The sequence below is a fragment of the Arachis stenosperma genome, chromosome 2 (genome assembly GCF_014773155.1).
Source record: "Arachis stenosperma cultivar V10309 chromosome 2, arast.V10309.gnm1.PFL2, whole genome shotgun sequence".
NCBI classification, from domain to species: Eukaryota; Viridiplantae; Streptophyta; class Magnoliopsida; order Fabales; family Fabaceae; genus Arachis; species Arachis stenosperma.
Window position 1 is genome coordinate 95,362,080 of NC_080378.1, and position 16,597 is coordinate 95,378,676.

Sequence of the window (16,597 nt, forward strand, 5' to 3'; positions counted from 1 at the left end):
CTCAAGGAATGCACTTTCCTCCCAACAACTATTGGGAGCAACTCAACACCTCCTTAGAAGATTTGAGCCATAATGTTGAACAACTAAGGGTGGAACATCATGAGCACTCCATCATTCTCCAAGAAATAAGAGAAGATCAAAGAGCAATGAGGGAGGAGCAACAAAGGCAAGGAAGGGACATAGAAGAGCTTAAGAACATCATTGGTCCTTCAAGAAGAAGACGCCACTAAAGGTGGATTCATTCCTTGTTCTTTATTTCTTTCTGTTTTCGGTTTTTAAATATTGTGTTTATCTATGTTTTGTGTCTTTATTTCATGATCATTAGTATGTAACCATGCCTTAAAGCTATGAATAAATTCCATTAATCCTTCACCTCTCTTAAAAAGAAAAATGTTTTAATTCAAAAGAACAAGAAGTACATGAATTTCGAATTTATCCTTGAATTTAATTATATTGATGTGGTGACAATGCTTTTTGTTTTCTGAATGAATGATTGAACAGTGCATATGTCTTTTGATCTTGTTGTTTATGAGTGTTAAAATTGTTGGCTCTTGAAAGAATGATGAACAAAGAGAAATGTTATTGATGATTTGAAAAACATCATGAAATTGATTCTTGAAGCAAGAAAAAGCAGCAAAAAAAAAAGGGGCGAAAATTTCAAAAAAAAGCAAGGATCCAAGGCTTTGAGCATTAATGGATAGGAGGGCCCAAGGAAATTAAATCCAGGCCTAAGCGGCTAAATCAAGCTGTCCCTAACCATGTGCTTGTGTCATGAAGGTCCAAGTGAAAAGCTTGAGACTAAATGGTTAAAGTCGTGATCCAAAGCAAAAGAGTGTGCTTAAGAGCTCTGGATACCACTAACTGGGGACTCTAGCAAAGCTGAGTCACAATCTGAAAAGGTTCACCCAGTTATGTGTCTGTGGCATTTGTGTATCCGGTGGTAATACTGGAAGACAAAGTGCTTAGGGCCACGGCCAAGACTCATAAGTAGCTGTGTTCAAGAATCAACATGCTTAAATTAGGAAATTCAATAACACAATCCAAAATTCTAAGTTCCTAGAGATGCCAATCACTCTGAACTTCAAAGGAAAAAGTGAGATGCCAAAACTGTTCAGAAGCAAAAAGCTACAAGTCCCGCTCATTTAATTATAATTAATATTCATTGATATTTCTGAATTTATAGTATATTCTCTTCTTTTTATCCTATTTGATTTTCAGTTGCTTGGGGACAAGCAACAATTTAAGTTTGGTGTTGTGATGAGCGGATAATTTATACGCTTTTTGGCATTGTTTTTAGGTAGTTTTTAGTAAGTTCAAGCTACTTTTAGGGATGTTTTCCTTAGTTTTTATGTTAAATTCACATTTCTGGACTTTACTATGAGTTTGTTTGTTTTTCTGTGATTTCAGGTAAATTCTGACTGAAATTGAGGGATTTGAGCAAAACTCTGAAAAAGGCTGACAAAAGGACTGCTGATGCTGTTGGAATCTGACCTCCCTGCACTCAAAATGGATTTTCTGGAGCTACAGATCTCCAATTGGCGCGCTCTCAACGGCGTTGGAAAGTAGACATCCAGGGATTTCCAGCAATATATAATAGTCTATACTTTATTCGAAGAATGACGACGTAACTTGGCGTTGAACGCCAAGTACATGCTGCTGTCTGGAGTTAAACGCCAGAAAAACGTCATGATCCGGAGTTGAACGCCCAAAACACGTCATAACTCGGAGTTCAACTCCAAGAGATGCCTCAGCTCGTGGATTGATCAAGCTCAGCCCAAACATACACCAAGTGGGCCCCGGAAGTGGATTTATGCATCAATTACTTACTCATGTAAACCCTAGGAGCTAGTTTATTATAAATAGGATGAATTACTAATGTATTTGACATCTTTGGTCTCAGTTTTGTTTTATTCTTCATCCTAAGAGACTATTGATCACATTTTAGGGGGCTGGCCATTCGGCCATGCCTGAACCTCTTTCACTTATGTATTTTCAACGGTGGAGTTTCTGCACACCATAGATTAAGGGTGTGGAGCTCTGCTGTACCTCAAGTATTAATGAAGTTCTATTTTCTTTTATTCAAATCTCTTTTATTCTTATTCCAAGATATTCATTCGCACCCAAGAACATGATGAATGTGATGAGTCAGATAACCCTCATTATCATTCTCACTTATGAACGCGCGTGATTGACAACCACTTCCGTTCTACATGCAAACGAGCTTGAATGTGTATCTCTTAGATTCCCCAACAGAATCTTCGTGGTATAAGCTAGATAGATGGCGGCATTTATGAGGATCCGGAAAGTCCAACCTTGTCTGTGGTGTTCTGAGTAGGATCCTGGAAATCCGGAAAGTCTAACCTTGTCTGTGGTATTTCGAGTAGGATTCCGGTAATGAATGACTGTGACGTGCTTCAAACTTGCAACCTGCTGGGCGTTAGTGACAGACGCAAAAGAATCAAGGGATTCTATTCCAGTAGGAGCGGGAACCAACCGGTGATTAGCCGTACTGTGACAGAGTGCGTGAGCATTAGTTTTCACTGCGAGGATGGGATGTAGCCATCAACCATGGGTGATGCCTCCAGACTGATTAGCTGTGCGAGTGACAGCCGCATAGGATATTTTCCCGAGAGGATGAAAGTAGCCACAGCTGATGGTGAACCCCTATACAAAGCTTGCCATGGAAAGGAGTAAGAGGGATTGAGTAGAAGCAATAGGAAAGCAGGCATCCTTGGGCCATGCAGCATCTTCATATACTTAACTGAAATTCCTACCAATGAATCTACATAAGTATTCTATCCCTTTTATTATGTATTTTCTTTTTATTTTATAATTTATTCCAATAATCACAATTACCCTTTAATCTCCCTAACTGAGATTTACAAAGTGACCATAGCTTGCTTCATACCAACAATCTCTGTGGATTCGACCCTTACTCACGTAAGGTTATTACTTGGACGACCCAGTACACTTGCTGGTTAGTTGAACGGAGTTGTGAATTCAGGTGCTGCCCCTTAGAAGCCTTTATCTCAAAATAATTAGAACATGGATCACAATTTCGTCCACCATCCACGTGTTCGCGTCATTTGTGCAGATTCCAGTCCATGCGTTCGCGCCAGGCACGCGATCGTGTCATTGCGATTTCTCCATTCCGCGTGATCGCGTGAGCCATGCGTCCACGTCGGTCTTCGCTGTTCATCTCTTTGGTTTCTTCTTTTTCTCTGCAGAAACTTCATCAAATCCCTCCGAACGCTACCTAAAATAAATAAAATTGCACAAAACTCAAAATAGCATCCATAGTGGCTAAAATATAATTAATTCTTAATTAAACTCAACAAATTAGATGCAAATTCACTAGGAAAAGATAGACAAGATGCTCACGCATCACAACACCAAACTTAAACTATTGCTTGTCCTCAAGCAACCAAAACTAATATAAGCTTATGATGTGAATTTGCATGAGAATGAGAGTTCGATTAACCTCATGTCTCTTTTTATAGTGGGGTTTATAACTGTAATCCTGAATAGGTTTGGCATCTCACTCTCCTTTGAATCAAGAATGTTATTGTCATTCAGAATTAGAATCCGGATGATATTATGAATTCTCTGATCCTTACATTTCAGTTTAATCCTTGAACACAACAACATTTACTTTAATTTATTTTTCTTTGGTGCTTTGCACCTTGAGCCTAGCCGTGACTTTAAATGTTTTGTCTCAAGAGTTACTTGACACAAAAACACCACAAGCACTTAACTGGGGAACTCCCTTTGAGTTCTGATTTTTCTTTCAGTTACTCCCAAACAGTGGTGCTCAAAGCCTTTAGCGTACTCTGTTAAACGCACTTGGTCTCGACTCTAAGTGTTCTGTCTCAAGGATTACTTGACACAGTCACACCACAAGCATATGACTAGGGAAACAACTCTTTGAGCTTTTAATCATGTTTGACCTCCCTAGTCATTGATGCTCAGAGCCTTGGACCTTGCTTTTATTATTATTTTTTTTAATTTATATATTTTTTTTTCTTTTGCTGTTTCTTTTCCTTCAAGGATTAAATTTTTGTTTATTTCAGAGAAGTCATAATAATTCTCTAAATTCATGTTCCTTATACATCAACATCACTTTATTCAAATTCAAATATTTACTGTTCATATCATGCATTCAAAAATCACAGAAAATACCACCACTTTTAAGTAAATGAGACTATTCTTAAAATTAGACTCAATTTCTCATGCAATACATCACTTCTTTTCTTTTTTTTTTTAGATTCAAGTTCAGTGAGTGGTACATGAAACATCTTTTCAGCATTAAAGAAATTAAAAAAAAAACTAGTCCTTTAATTCTAACTAATAAAAGATCATGCAACAAACAAAGCAAAATAGTAGAAAACTGGAACATAACATAGAAGAAGAGGGGGAGGAATAAAAATGAAAGGAACTCAACCACCTTAGTTATCATAGCGGTCGTTTTATTCTTCAGGTTGTGCTCCTCAATTAAGATGATTCGCCTCCCTTTTGTTCCAGAAAAAAACCAATAAGCGCAGCGTCAACACCAAACTTAAAGGTTTACTTATCCTCAAGCAAAAAAGAATTGAAAATAGAAGAGACGAAGATTATGAGGAGAGAAAAATAAAAGGATAAAAGAATAAGAGAGAATTAGGACTGGGAGAGAGAGAGAAAGAAAACTGGGCGGCGCAAGCGACCCGTACGCGTCGCGAATTCTTCATAATGATGCGTTAGCGTCAGGCACACGTCCGCATGCCCTGAATTTTGTGCAATTTTTGCGAAGCCAACCGCGCGCCCGCGTGACTCTCTGTTCGTATGGCTTGGGAACCAAAATTTCATACGATGCGTTCGCGTCACGCACGCGCACGCGTGGATGGCCAAATGTGCAATTGACACGGCCGCGTCGGAGCGCGTCCGCATGACCAAATTTTTGCTTCTAGCACACTTCCTTCCCCAAGCCAGCACAACTCTCTGCCCAAACACTCTTTTACGTCGAATTTGCAGGTCACGCGTCCGCGTCAGTGACGCGTCCGCGTGAATGACGAAAATCACAAACGACGCGAACGCGTGGGATCATTTATGCGAAAGGCTCCATTCTGGCGCCACTCCTGCGTAACTCTCTGTCAAATTTATTTTTCACACACACCCCTCTGACGCGTACGCGTCAGCGACGCTTGCGCGTCATGTGCATGTTTTTTTTTATTTTTTTTAGCTTGAGGTGTTCGGTTCCTGAGATAAAATAGCTGCATGATCAGAAAATTAGTAAGAACTCAATAAAAATAAAATAAATGCAAAAACTACTACTACAAAAAATAACTAAGAATGAAAAGAAATGATCATACCACGGTGGGTTGTCTCCCACTAAGCACTTTTAGTTAAAGTCCTTAAGTTGGACATGTGGTGATCTCCTTGTCATGGTGGCTTATGCTTATACTGATCTAGGAATCCCCACCAATGTTTGTAATTCCAATGACTACCGGGATCCCAAACCAGGCGTATAACGCCTTTGAGAAAATTGAAGCAAGTGACAAGGCCCCAAGAGAGTTGATTGTGGGAATGAATTCCAGGGTCCCAAATCTTGCTTTTACATCCGTCTTCTTGTGGATCACCATTATTTCCACCTGGTGGAAAGCAATCTGAATTCTCACAGAGATATCCAAACAACCTTCTAGACCCATTTAAGTGAGCTCTACACCAATTCTTGCACTTCGATTTAGAGCATGCAACCATATTGGACCTTGCTTGACAACTCTTGCCACTAACCATCTTCCTCTTACTCTTAATGCCACAAAGAGCTCTAAGTTGACCATCCGTCTCTAGTAGCCCATATTCAAGTGGGAAGGTAAGGATTAAGGATAGGAGTTTTACCCACTTGAATGTTGTATTGGATGGTGATGGCTTTGGAAGAGGTCTTGCAAGCTCCACTCCCTTATGTTCTTCTTTGAATTCTTTCACCTCTTTGCAAGCTTCCTCAATTTCAACCTCTTCCTCTTGGTAGCTGTCTTCTAATTCAATCTCTTCTTCATTACTTTTCAAGGGCATGGGAGGTTGTGCATCTTCCTCCTTTGTGGGTGCATCTTCATCTTTTTCTTTTGCATCTTCCTTTTCTTCTATGTGTGAGGATGGAAAGTTCTCTAGTTCACTGGAGTATAAACTCCTTTGATTGATTTCCCTACTTTCTTCCATAAGATCTTGCATTATATCTCTTGAGAAGGAATTTGCTTGCTCCTCTTCTTGTGACTTGATAATTGACTGCACATGTTTCTCTATATTTTTGACACTTGTCTTTATATCATGTAGGCATTCTTTCATGAGAAGCTCAAGATCTGATGGTATTTGAGATGAATAAGGAGCTGGTGGCTCTTGATATGCATAAGAAGGAGGTGATGGTTCTTGATAAGTGTAAAAAGAGGATGGTTCTTGGTATGAATATGGAGATGGTGGCTCTTGATATGGGTAGAAAGCTGGTGGTTCTTGGTATGGATATGAAGATGGTGGTTCTTGATATGAATATGGAGATGGTGGTTCGTGGTATGAATATGGAGGTGGTGGCTCTTGATAGTTAGAATATGGAGCTTTGAAGTTTCTTTGGTTTTGACTTTGCCAACCAAAATTTGGATAGTTCCTCCATCCACCATAATATGAATCACTACTCGGATGTGAGTAGTAACCCATGTGATCTCTCTCCATTATATATATATTTTTTTAGCACAAAACACCAAAAAGGATTAAACGCACCATGTGGTAAACAGGAAAGCAAAAAAGAAAGAACAAAATTCAAAGAATTAAAATAAAACTACTAGGAAACACCAAACTTAATTTCGGAAATTAAGAAAAATATTGGTGCTATTTATTTATTAAATTTTTTTTATAAAATAAATCAAAATATTTTTTTTCGAAAATTTAAAATTTAATTAAAATAATTTTTTTCTTTTTATTATTATTATTATTATTATTATTATTATTATTATTATTATTATTATTATTATTATTATTATTATTTTTAAAATCAATTAATAAAAGAAAAAAAAGTTAAAACGAAACAGGGGAAGGGGGGAGTAAACGAAAAGGAAAAGTGAAGAGAAGAAAAAAATAACGTAAAGGACAAAAGGAAAAAAAATTAACGTAAAGAAAAAAAATAACTTAAATTTTTTTTTTGAAAATTTAAAGCAAAAATTTTTTTTATAAATAAAATTAAAACTAAAACGTCTAATCTAAGCAATCAAACAACTAATAGTTGTTAATCACAGTCAATCCCCGGCAACGGCGCCAAAAACTTGGTGTGGTATTTTACAACCCACACTACTAACCGGCAAGTGCACCGGGTCGTACCAAGTAATACCTTACGTGAGTAAGGGTCGATCCCACGAGGATTGATGGATCAAGCAACAAAGATTGATTGATTGGCTTAGTTGGGCAAGCAGAAATTGGTTTTGAGATGTTCAAAAGGTTTAAATTCGAATTCAAAATATCAAAAGTATAGACAATTAAATAAATTGGGAATAAAATATGGATAAACAGTTAAGGCTTCAGAGTTATCTATTTTTCCGGATTAAATTTTCTTACTAACTATTTTAATTATGTAGGGTTTAATTTATGTCAAACTATATGTGACTAGACCCTAATTCCTTAGACCTTCCTAGTCTCCTCTAAAATTCATTAACTGCCAATTCCTTGGTCAATTAATTCCAATTAAAGGGTACATGATCAAATTCTAGTTAAATCCAGATAATTAGAATTCAGGAGAATATGTTTTCAAGCTGTTGTTCAAGTATAGAGTTTTTCCAAGTTATACAAGAACTCAAATAGAAAGAGGGTAATACTTCCGTTCCACCCAAATTCATAAGATAAAGAACGAAAATAATTCTTAAATATAAATCCAAAACATAAATTGAAATAGAAAAAGTAATAAAATCAATCCATACAAATAGACAGAGCTCCTAACCTTAACAGTGGAGGTTTAGTTGCTCATGGAATGTAGAATGTAAATTTGTATAGAATTCCCTAATGGAATTCCTCTAATGTAATGTACCTAATAGAAGAGAACTCTCCCCTTTTTATAACTAATCCTAATTAATTTAAAATCTAATTATCTAAAAATAAAAATAATATATTTTCCTAAAAGATAAGATTTGAATTTAAATTCAAATTAATTAACAGATTTTCAGTTGATGGGTGGGGACCACTTGCTTTGTCCATTCTGCAGCTTCTAATCTGTGTTTTCTGGGCTGGAAAGTGGGTCAAAACAGCCCAGAAATCACCCCCAGCATTTTCTGTATTATTGCAGATCACGTATCTGACGCGTCCGCGTCGTCCACGCGCTCGCGTCATTTGTGCAGATTCCAGTCCATGCGTTCGCGTCAGGCACGCGATCGTGTCATTGCAATTTCTCCATTCCGCGCGGTCGCGTGAGCCATGCGTCCGCGTCGGTCTTTGCTGGTCATCTCTTTGGTTTCTTCTTTTTCTCTGCAGAAACTTCATCAAATCCCTCCGAATGCTACCTAAAATAAATAAAATTGCACAAAACTCAAAATAGCATCCATAGTGGCTAAAATATAATTAATTCTTAATTAAACTCAACAAATTATATGCAAATTCACTAGGAAAAGATAGACAAGATGCTCACGCATCATCCGCAACAAGAAGCACTTCTGTATGAAGACGACAAAAGTCCTGTTAAATTTTTTGCCGGTTCTCCTCCCCTTCAACACTCATATTTAGGACAGACTTTGTCAAAGTCGCCAACGTAACACATTTGAGGCTGTCAAATATTGCCTTGTATTCCTCATTCAGTTTGTGATAGTCAACCTTTTTAGGAAACGATCCCCTACAATATTTTAATAGCAACAAATGAGCCAAAAAAGTTCAGTTTAATTTTTTATATACTAATGAACCGAAATTAAAGGTAGCAAGGAACCGAAATTAAAGGTAGCAAGGAACCGAAATTAAGCAAGAAGTGAAAAGTGTATTATCGACGTGGCTTATCCCTAGCACAGCTGCTACTTTGGCAAGTGTTATGTATATTTTTCCATGGAGAGTTTTCAGGCAACCATGATGCTTATCATAGCAATCAATCAATTCTCTTAAGAGGGCGTGAGATACCTTCATTTCAAGGACATGTGTCAGGGCACCGAATCCCATTTCTTCAACTATATCTTTCTTTTCCTGACTCATGTTCTTGAACACTGGTGCTAAATGATAGTATTTCTCCATGTAAAAAAAGTACTGAACAGAGTAACAACCAATTTCAAAGCCCTAGTTACACTATCCACTGAACTGATTAAAAATAACAACAAATTTCATTCCAAGCCTTAGTTATACTGTAAAAATGCATTCACAATAGTTCGATCTTCTAAATAAAGCAAATCAATCCAGTAAACCTAAAATGCAACTAGGAGAAATGCGACATTGCAAGATTTCAAGTGAACACTAGTTTTCTCATACATTTGGTAGTCTATGTTGCTGTTTTTGTTCATTTATGGTTGTTCGTTGCCAAATCTTTTAGCTATTCTTCTACAATAGTGATTTTCGCAGAGAACTTGACTGAAATTTCAGTGATTTTGAGAGAGATTCGAAGAGAAGGATTGGTTTCGTGCATTTTGAAGAAGAATGAATGTTTTACTATAATGAAGCACGTGGAAGTCATGCTTATTTTAATCATGTTGGAGGCGGGTAAATTTATTTGGGCTTGGGTCAACTTGTGATTTAGGGTTTATGGGTTCAGAATTCAGTGTTCAGGGGTTTAGTGTGTTTCAAAATTTCGGTTCACCGTGTTCATGGTTGAGGGTTTAGGGTTCAAGATCTAGGGGTCTAGGGTTTAGGGTTCAGGATTCAGGGTTTTGGGGGTTTAGGGTTTACGATAGGGTTCAGGGTTCAGGGTTCAGGGTTTAGGGTTTCTAGGTTTAGGGTTCAGTGTACAAGGGTTCAGTTTGTTTCAAACTTTTTCAGTTCACCTCATGTATTAATTTCGGTTCACCATGTTCATGGTTAAGGATTTAGGGTTTAAGTGTCTTGGGTTTGGGGTTCAGGGTTTTAGGTGTTTAGGGTATACGGCAGGGTTCAGGGTTTAGGGTTTAGGGTTTAACATTCAGGGTTCTGGTTTAGAGTTCAGTGTAACAACCTAACTATCAAAATGTCACGCTTCCGACTGCGCCACTATGATAGCTCGAGTATTACGACGACTCTTATAATATTTAATACTAAAATCTGAACCTGTTTTAAAACTTAAAAACCACATAGCCTCTCATAAACACTTTTCGTGAAAACATAAACATACATGTACATACAAACCAGATACAATATCATAATATATATATATATATATATATATATATATATACACATAATACTAGCTTACAAACATACCTATCATAAATACATATCCCTCTTACAAACTTAATAAAGATAAAGGCGAGGGAAGAATAATAGCTAAGACAATACAAAAATAACGAATAAACAGGAAAATGAATATGACTATTCTGAAGCTTCGTCGTCCATATCCTGAAAAGGAAATAACCTGTAGGGGAGTGAGAACGTCGTCCTCGCTTGTTCTCACTATAGGATTACAGAAATGGCTATAACAAGATACATAAAATAAAATTATTCTTAGAGTAAAGTGATTGTTGCTTGTCTTATGAGTCTTTCCAAAACCTTGGGTACACAATCGAAATCTAGAAATCCCTTTTTGAAGACTTGGTAAATTTCTCAAATAATTTAAAACAAAACCCTTTTCCTTTCTTGTAAAATCTGAAAAGTTTTTCCTAAACAGCATGAATAACCAACATGTCCCAAACATAGGTTCAATCAAGCCTATGCTGTAAGAGTTTGATTTTTCATACTTTTCTAGACTACAACCATGAAAGCAGTTACCTACGCGGTATAAATGATCATCCCGTTTCAAGCATATGTTCATTAAGTCTATGCTGAACCGGTCAGATACTTTATACAACTAGAACTCAACAAACCAACTACGGCCTCAAGCCTATCCAATCCAACACGGCCCCCCGGCCCAAACAACTCAATCATCCACCAATTCATCACAACCCAACCAATCAAACACAATCACAATTCATGTAGGTCAAACACAATCAATAGTAATTACAACACTTATGGTAGTTAGCAGTTAACATAAATATTCACATAGGCAAACCAGTTACAATATGCACACCCAATCAATGTCACATAAACACATATGATGCGTGCCTGTCCTAGTGGCCATGAGCTCACGCGTCGGTTACATTGTCGAACCCGACTCGGATAAGCGGGATCCAACCACCGTCCTTACCCGTAGTTCCCACAGACAAGTGGGACTAAACCTCCGTCCTTGCCTAGAACACGCAAGCAGGATCAAACCACCTTCATTGCCTCTACTGTAAGCGGGATCAAACCACCGTTCTTACGCGGGTGCTACACCCTCGACAAGCGGGATTAAACCACCGTCCTTTCCCGATGCCAGCGACTTATAAAAAGTATCATCTCAGCATAAGCGGGATGAACCCGACCCTTCTGCCTACCAAACCATAACTCATAAAGCTTGAGGACATCCATATTCAATCAGGCTCAATAACTTATTTCAAATTCATTCTTGGCCCATTTTCTTTTAAGTAACAAACGTATTCAATTCACATCTTGCCAAGAATCACTTTTCAAAACGGAGCCACTTTTCACATCTTTCCAACACTTCCAAACAATCACTAAACCACGCCAAATTCAAAATCTCTTTGAAAGACTCTAAATCATTCATTTCTCAATCAAGATTTGGTCGTAAAATTCCTCAGCGGAGTCTCAAGACTTCAGGGGAGAATAACCTAACTCATTTCTTAAATTCATTGAAAACCACCAAAACTTTAACTTCTTGATTTGAATAAATAAAAAAGTTTACACCAAAACCAAATCGTATTTCCAATTATTACGAACCAATTTCAAAAGCAACCAAACTTAAGCCAAAACCAAATCATTTTTAAACCGAAAACTAATTTCAGTTGCATTCTTAAATCTGTTTCCAAATGCTTGGAAAGTATTTTAATTTTAATAAGTCAAAGTTTTAGAAAATACTTCAAGCTCTTCTTAAAATGTCGTAAAGTGAAATAGATTAATTAAAAACCAGGTTTATTTTAAATCCATTAAAACCCCTCCAAATCTGTTTACTTAAATCAAATTTCAAAACATAAAAATTTTCATATTTAAATTGATTTTTAAGACATAATTCCTTTCTTAATAATTAAATCCAAAATATAAAAAATTTCTTAATAAGGCAAGTTCAAACATAATTTATTTATCAAACATTTAATTCAAAGCATAATTCATTATTTTCAAAATATCGTTCCAATCAAAATCTCAGATTTTATAGAAATTTCGGCAGCATCTCCCCTAAAACTTAGACTTTGCCACCCTGTTCGGGTCCCAACCAAACCAATCCTCAACTCTTTCCAACAGGTTCAAGACCAAATCAGTTTCCAATAAAATCAAAAACTCAAACTTTTAGATTATCAAAAAGCATTTCAATTTAACCAAATCCAGAAATCTCCAATTTATCAAAGCAGACATTATCTCAATCAAACAGGCAACCATATTCATTCAGGACCAAATCAGACAATTCATATAATCACCTGAAACATGTTTTACACAGCATATCTATTTATAACAATTTCTAATTTAAAATAAACCAGTTTGTACAAAAAGCCCCTACCTCGATATGTTGAAATCACAACCTAGACTCGTTAACCAACTCCTTTCGTCTCAACCCGAAATCACCGATAATCAAAATCTCAGCTCCAAGCCACTTTTGCACTTACCATAGCAACACTAATCGCAATATACAATAATCAGGACTCGACCCCACGTTATCAAAACTCATATTCATTAACCAAACACAAGAAAATACGCGAGGCTTTCCGAAACATAACTACTTACTGAACTCGCGAAACGAAGTAGCCGCGAACTCCGAGCACGTTACGCAAGCATCAATACACAACCCTACAACTGATAATGCCACAACACCTTAGCCTAAATTATCAGAACAATACTCTAAAGGGCTTTCAAATCAAAAATGCTTACCGAACGAAGAAGGAACGGCTGAACCGAAATACCGGCGGTCTTCGAACCGGCTCGGCGGCAGTCCGGTAGCCACCTCAAGCGGTAGCGGCAACCCGGACCCCGGCAATGGTGACCGAAACCCACATACAGATACGATAAAGCTTCCGAAATCTTAAAACAAATGAAAACTAAATTCAAAACCCTTACCAGAAGAGTTTTTCAGCGACGGCAGTGGCGTTTTCTGGCGGCCAGAATCACAGAGACGCAGCTCCCTTCTCCGGCGACCATACACAGCGGGCTCTAACCACAGCAGCGGCTAGGAGGCCGGCGGCCAAGGCGGCATCTTCTGACGGCGCGGCAACATGGAGCACGGCAGCGGCGCGTAGACCGGCGACGACTCTCAGCAGTGGCGACAGAGGCAGCAACAGCTCAGACCACATCTATCCAATCTCCGACGCGGGCTCTCTCTCTCTCTCTTCAACCGATGGTGATGATGACGGCAAGAACAGAATCGGCGGCGCGAACACCACAGCGGCGGCAAGTTAGTCAGTGGCGTGAGTGGCAACGAAGGCCCTACGTTTGGCCTCTCTCTTTGGTGGCGGCGTTTGGCAGCAGGAAAAATGGATGGCGGCGGCGACCCCCTTCCCGTGGTGGCTCCCTCAAGAGTTCACTCTCTTTCTGGCAGATGTCTCTCTCTCTCTCTCATCGGCATTGGGTGGCAACAGTGGTGCAGGCTTCAAGTCGAGGTCGACGGCGGCGCAAGGGACCTCGTGAAGACGGCGACTAACAGCGAGGAAGACGATCGGCATGGTGATAGACTCGGCGGCTGCGTCACTCTCCTCCCCTCTCGGTTCTCCCTTCCCTGCTTCCCCCTTCTCCCCTTATTCCTTCATTTCTTTGTTCCTTTCTTTTCTTTCACAGAGGGGTGTTTGTGTTTCTGATAGGGAGTAGGGCTACACACAGATTGGATTGGATTGGATATAGGCTAAAATTCTATCCGATCCGTGATGAGCGGATAATTTATACGCTTTTTGGCATTATTTTTAGGTAGTTTTTAGTAAGTTCAAGCTACTTTTAGGGATGTTTTCATTAGTTTTTATGTTAAATTCACATTTCTGAACTTTACTATGAGTTTGTGTGTTTTTCTATTATTTCAGATAATTTCTGGCTGAAATTGAGGGACTTGAGCAAAACTCTGAAAAAGGCTGACAAAAAGGACTGCTGATGTTGTTGGAATCTGACCTCTCTGCCCTCAAAATGGATTTTCTGGAGTTACAAAACTCCAAATGGCGCGCTCTTAACGGCGTTGGAAAGTAGACATCCAGAGCTTTCCAGCAATATATAATAGTTTATACTTTATTCGGGAATTGACAACGTAAAGTGGCGCTCAATGCCAAGTACATGCTGCTGCCTGGAGTCAAACGCCAGAAACACGTCACGACCCGAAGTTGAATGCCAGAAACACGCTATAACTCGGCGTTCAACTCCAAAGGAAGTCTCAGCTCGTGGATAGATCAAGCTCAGCCCAAACACACACCAAGTGGGCCCCGGAAGTGAATTTATGCATCAATTACTTACCTCTGTAAACCCTAGTAGCTAATTTAGTATAAATAAGACTTTTTACTAGTGTATTAGTTGTCTTTTGACCACGTTTCATCTTTGGTCTCAGTTTTGTCTTATTCTTCATCTTAGGGGGCCATTGATCACGTTTTGGGGGCTGGCCATTCGGCCATGCCTAAATCTTTCACTTATGTATTTTCAACGGTGGAGTTTCTACACACCATAGATTAAGGGTGTGGAGCTCTGCTGTACCTCAAGTTTCAATACAATTACTATTATTTTCTATTCAATTCTCCTTATTCTTAATCCAAGATATACGTTACACTTCAACTTGATGAATGTGATGATCCATGACACTCATCATCATTTTCACCTATGAACGCGCGTGACTGACAACCACTTCCGTTCTACCTTAGGCCGGGCGCATATCTCTTAGATTCCTGATGGACGAAATTGTATCTCTTTATAGAATATGATAATAGAACCTGGTCCAAGATCAACTTCGTTCAACTAACCAGCAAGTGCACTGGGTCGTCCAAGTAATACCTTACGTGAGTAAGGGTCGATCCCACGGAGATTATTGGCTTGAAGCAATCAATGTTTATTTTATTAATCTTAGTCAGGAGGTCAATAGGATTAATTGGATTTTACTTGTAAAAAGCCAAACTACTTAAAATTGTAAGTTGGAATAATAGAGAGTATTATCGTTACTTGTGTGCAGTACTGGAGAATATGTTGGAGTTTTGGAGATGCTTTGTCCTTTGACTTCAACTCTTCCTTGGAATCCTCTTCTCACACGTAGATTCCTTCCATGGCAAGCTCTATGTAGGGTGTCACCGTTGTCAGTGGCTACTTCCCATCCTCTCAGTGAAAACGTTCCTATGCTCTGTCACAGCACGGCTAATCATCTGTCGGTTCTCAATCAGGTTGGAATAGAATCCATTGATTCTTTTGCGTCTGTCACTAACGCCCAGCCCTCAGGAGTTTGAAGCACGTCACAGTCATTCAATCCTGGAATCCTACTCGGAATACCACAGACAAGGTTTAGACTTTCCGGATTCTCATGAATGCCGCCATCTATCTAGCTTATACCACGAAGATTCTATTGGGGAATCTAAGAGATATTCATTCAGTCTGATGTAGAACGGAGGTGGTTGTCAGGCACACGTTCATGGATTGAGGAAGGTGATGAGTTTCACGGATCACCACCTTCTTCACAATTAAGTGCGAATAAACATCTTAGATAAGAACAAGCGTGTTTGAATGGAAAACAAAGGAATTGTATTAAATCATCGAGACGCTGCAGAGCTCCTCACCCCCAACAATGGGGTTTAGAGACTCATGCCGTCAAAAGTATGTAATTCAGATCTGAAAAATGTCATGAGGTACAAGAAATGTCTGTAAAAGTTGTTTAAATAGTAAACTAGTAACCTAGGTTTACAGAAAATGAATAAACTAAGATAATTGGTGCAGAAATCCACTTCTGGGGCCCACTTGGTGTGTGCTGGGGCTGAGATTAAAGCTATCCACGAGTAGAGGCCTTTCTTGGCGTTAAACTCCAGGTTATGACGTGTTTTGGGCGTTCAACTCCGGATCATGACGTTTTTCTGGCGTTTAACTCCAGACAGCAGCATGAACTTGGCGTTCAACGCCAAGTTACGTCGTCATTCTTCGAATAAAGTATGGACTATTATATATTGCTGGAAAGCCCTGGATGTCTACTTTCCAACGCCGTTGAGAGCACGCCAATTGGACTGCTGTAGCTCCAGAAAATCCATTTCGAGTGAAGGGAGGTCAGGATCCAACAGCATCAGCAGTCCTTTTTTTCAGCCTAAGTCAGATTTTTGCTCAGCTCCCTCAATTTCAGCCAGAAAATACCTGAAATAACAGAAAAATACACACACTCATAGTAAAGTCCAGAAATATGATTTTTGCTTAAAAACTAATAAAATTCTATTAAAAACTAATTAAAACATACTAAAATCTACATGAAATTACC